We start from the raw sequence: 5000 nt of genomic DNA on the forward strand, positions 1-5000 counted from the left end.
GTCGTTGCATACAATTATCATCTGACAATAAAATCAATGATGTTTGTTTTTTGTGTTTTTTTTTATACTTTTCGTACAAATTTCTATCTTGTTCTGACTCTCTCTCTTTCTTTTTCTCTTCTTTTCTTCTATCCCTCGCTCTCTCTTCTTGTTTTCTTTCTTGTTCTCTTTCCCTTTCTCTCTCTCTCTCTCTCTCTCTCTCTTTCTCTCTCTATATATTTTCCCTTCTTTCTTTCTTGCTCTCTTACTTTCTCGTTTTCTCTCTCTCCTTCTCCAACCTCTCTCTCTCTCCTCCTGCTTCCCCTTCTCCCTCCTTTCTTAAGGACTTCCTTCTTCCTCCCCTCTTTTTCCCCTTTTAACTCGCTTTCCTCTCTCCTTCCCCTTCTCTCTTCTTTCTCCCTCCTTCTCTAACCTCTCTCTCTCCCCTCCCTCCTCTCTCTCTTCTCTCTTGAAGACTTGCCTCTCCTCCTCTCTCTCTCTCTCTCTCTCACCCCTCCCTCCTCTCTCTCTTCTCTTTTGAAGACTTGCCTCTCCTCCTCTCTCTCTCTCTCCCCTCCCTCCTCTCTCTCTTCTCTCTTGAAGACTTGCCTCTCCTCCTCTCTTAGTGGCCTGATCTCCCCATCTTCTAACAGCGGAAGTTCCCGTGTTCCTTGAGAGTTTATCCAGCGCGTCTGGTCATTTTTCCTTGTTGAGGCGTCTGGCAAGTTGGAGAAGTCTGTGCCTTTTTGTTCGGTTCTTTGCTCCCTTGTTATGCCTCTCGCTCTCTCTCTCTCTTACTTCTGTTCTCTGCATCAGCCTGGTTACAGCCTCTCTCTCTCTCTCTCTCTTTTTCTTCTTTCTTTTAAGTTTTTTTTTATTTCTGTCTTTGTTTCTCAATTTCCTTTCCTCTCTCTCTGTCTCTGTCTCTGTCTCTCTGTCTCTCTCTCTCTCCTCCTTCCTCCCTCTCTTTCTCTTTCTCGCGTTATGTCACATTTTCCTTACTTTCTCGTATTCTTTGCCTCTCACTTTTCTTCATTCTTTCGCTTCTCATATTCTTTTGTCTACACACACCCCAGAATGAACATTTTAAGATCCTTTTCAGGAATCCTACACACCAGGTAAAGCTTATTAAAACAATGCAAGTTGTTACGTTGCCGGTACTACTAGTACCATTTTACTGATGCTGCCACTGTAACTAATACATCTATTATAACACTTACTAGCGAGTCATTTTCTCGTGACTGGTTGATATCCAATCCCTATAAGTCATGCCTAAGCCACGGTTCATCTTCCCAGGGTATGAGTGTTGTTATTTCATATTCATTATTCTTAAGACTTCCATTGTTACATTACCAATAGAAACAATAACTACTGCTATTACTTTTTTGATAATGGTTCTCAGTCATCCCATGTGTACATCGTTACGATAATAATAAAAAAATGTGTATATTACACTTATAAAAACATTTTAATTACTTCTACTACGTTGTATATGATAAACTAAATTAGTTGATTTTTTAAAATAACGATACATATACCATAATAATTTCTGAATAACGAGTTAAATTTAATATTACTGATGACTAAGTTCATGACCCTCATCTCACTTTTCTCGCTTCCCCTACTAGAGTTGCGAAAATAAAAAAATCCGTTACAATCGACCTGAAGTCACCAGTAGCCTTGAATTTATTAATGCTCAATACATTAACCTAAGAAATGAAACATACCTTTTAATTGTGACTTTTACGCAAGTCCTCAGAATAATATAAATAATGATGGTTTCTAACTCCTTTTACATGGTGTTACGTTACAGGCAAAGAGGGATGTGGTGGGCGAAGTTTAAGTATTTTAGGTGTATAGTCGCTAGCAGACCCTGTGCCATGAAGACATACGGCGGAGATCGGTATCTGGCCGTATTATCTTGCCAAATGAAAACCATTGTCGTTTTCATTATATATATATATCTTTTTTTTATTAGGAAAAAGAAGAAAGTGCGATCAGTAACTGTCATCTTTTTCAGATTCATTCATTACTAGTTGTGAAGAACGTAACGATACCATAGCTATAATGCAAGAACACTGTGTGGAACGATTCTCAGTCATTTATATGCGAGAGAGACAAAATCCTATATAATTCGGAGTCATATTCTACATATTGCTTCATGGCCCCCTGCACTAGACCACCTAATATTTTCTTTGTAAGTCGCTATCAGAACAGATCCTCTTAAATTTGTATATGATGAAGAGATATTGCATTAACAATAGCTTTTATTTTACCATGCTTCCCACTCGCGTTTTCTGTGAGGCGCGTCGAAGCGAATCCTTCGAAATTATTTTCTTTATTACTTGATTACTTGAAAATTGTGCTTTATCACGATGAGCCTTCGATTGGGCATCATATCTGTTACTCTGTTGTTGCTCGCCTTCTATCTTAATATATAAGTAGCACCTTATCCGACCGCATCCGTTATGGCAAGCTCGTATTTTTTGAGAGAATACCCACAGAAGGGCTTTTGTGCACCCCTGTAAAAATAGTCCTTATTTTTCTCTATCTGTCACCCATGTCTAGGCCTTGTGTTAAAAAAAGGCTCTATAGATTTTATTGTGATTTATTATCTTCTTAAATATATTTCTTCGCTTCCGACACGAGTAAATTTTACGTCATATCCTACCAGCCTCTTTTTTTTTCACATATCTAGTCCTCGCTCCATGCATGTCGTGACGCCCTACTATTTTCGGTATCCGAGCCTCATCTTGTTTATCATTATTTTTGTGTGGCACACACTTCGCATCCGCCTTGCCCTCATGCTGTTCACGTGCTGATGACTGTGCGTTTGGGTGTCAGCGACAGAGATAAAAGGGAGAGGGCTAGGGAGAGGGAGAGGTAGAGACAAAGGGAGAGGGAGAGGTAAAGGGAGGTAAAGGGAGAGGGAGAGGGAGAGGCAGAGGTAAAGGGAGAGGGAGGGAAGGAAAGAGAGAAGGGGAAAGGGAGTGGAATGGTGAAGCAAAGAGAGAGAGAGAGAGAGAGCCAGAGCGAGAGCGAGAGAGAAAGAGAGAGAGAAGACCCAAGCAGAGACAGAGACAGACAAACTTAAAGACAGATAGACAGAAAAAAAAGAAAACAATATTACAGGGACAAGAATCAGAGAGAAAAGGAAGAGAAGAATAGAGAAAAAGAGAGAGAAAAGGGACCAGAGGGGAGAGAGAAGCACACAACCACAAATGACTCTTAATCCCCACGTCCGTCCACTAGATTCACGGTCGTCAGTATGTGTGTTGCCAGGCGAGAGGGAGGGAGGGAGGGGAGAGGAAGAGAGGGAGGGAGGGGGAGATGAATAGAGGGAGGGAGGGGGAGAGGAAGAGAGGAAGGGAGGGAGGGAGGGAGGGGGAGAGGAAGAGAGGGAGGAAGGGAGGGAGGGGGAGAGGAAGAGAGGGAGGAAGGGAGGGAGGGAGGAGAGGAGAGAGGGAGGGGGGAGGGAGAGAGAGGAAGAGGAGGGAGGGAGAGGAATAGGAGAGGAGGGAGGGGGAGAGGGGCACAGTAGGATGGAGAGGAGGGGGGAGAGGGAAGATTGGGAAATGGTGGTAGAGTGGAGAGAGGGGGGGAGGGAGGGAGTAGGAGATGGAAGAGAGAGAGAGAGAGAGAGAGAGAGAGAGAGAGAGAGAGAGAGAGAGAGAGAGAGAGAGAGGGGGGGGGGAGAAATGGAAAGAAAGAGAAGAGAGAAAGGGAGAGGAAGAGAAGAGGGGAGAGAAGCCTGTAGGAGAGGATCCTGCAGGACCGGATGGGGGAAAGGGGGGGGTGAAGGGGGGGTGTATGACGTCAATAAGCTTTGGCTGAAGCTTCATGACGGATTGATGATGTTGGTGCTTCACTTTTATCCCTCTCTCCGTCTTCCCTTCTCTCTCACTATTCTCTTCTCTTACTCCCATCTCCCACTTTTACCTTCTTTCCCTATCTCCCACTCTTCCCTTCTCTCCTTCTCCTCATCCCTCTCATTCTTCTTCTCTCCCCTCATCATTATCAGTTTTCTATTCTCCCCTCATTCCATTTGTTCTCCTCTTCCTCACATTCTTCTGTCCCCTCTTTCATGTAGTTTTACTCCTCTCCCCTCATTATTTTCTCCCCTCTTTCGTCTCATTTTCTTCTCTCCTCTCATTCTTCTCCTCTCCTCTCATTCTTCCCCTTTACCCTCTTCCCTTTTAATTCTTCTATTCCCTTATCCCCTTATTCTTCTATTCCCTTCCTCTCTCATTCTTCTATTCCCTCACCTCTCTCATTCTTCACCTCTCCTCTCAATCCTCTCATTCTTTTCTCCCTTCCCCTCAACCCTCACCCTTCTCTTGTCTCTTCCCCGCTCCCCTCACTCCTTCTATTCTGTCGCCTTTCATCGCCCTCTCCCCTCTCCCTCAAGTGCATTGCACACAAGAGAGTAAACATTTATTTTTTTTTCTAATTCAAAATTCTATTTATATCTACGTCTGCCTATCAGTCTAGTTCAGAAAGCTATACCGTATCATCTCTATCTATCGATGTTGTCTATCCTTTTCTTTATAACTTCTTTTCTAAGCTATTATATATATATATATATATATATATATATATATATATATATATATATATATATAAGTATATTATATTATTATATATATATATATATATATATATATATATATATATATAATATATATATATATATATGTGTGTGTGTGTGTGTGTGTGTGTGTGTGTGTGTGTGTGTGTGTGTGTGTGTGTGTGTGTGTGTGTGTGTGTGTATCCCTTTTTAATTAACACGTATGCATAGATACAAAAAAGTACTTGTTTTGCAACGACTCAAAATGTACCATTGTCTCTCAGTCGGTAAACAGAGTTGTAATATAAAGGAGAGACAGTGAGCTGTAGACGGATAAAAAAAAGAACAAAAACTACGGTCTGGCAACTCATAAACACCAGCGGGTTGCCCATCCCGAAAAGATGAAACAACAGACAAAACGTGTACAAAACGCCGCATTAAATCGCTCCGTTCT

This window comes from Penaeus monodon, chromosome 7, assembly GCF_015228065.2.
Source record: "Penaeus monodon isolate SGIC_2016 chromosome 7, NSTDA_Pmon_1, whole genome shotgun sequence".
NCBI classification, from domain to species: domain Eukaryota; kingdom Metazoa; phylum Arthropoda; class Malacostraca; order Decapoda; family Penaeidae; genus Penaeus; species Penaeus monodon.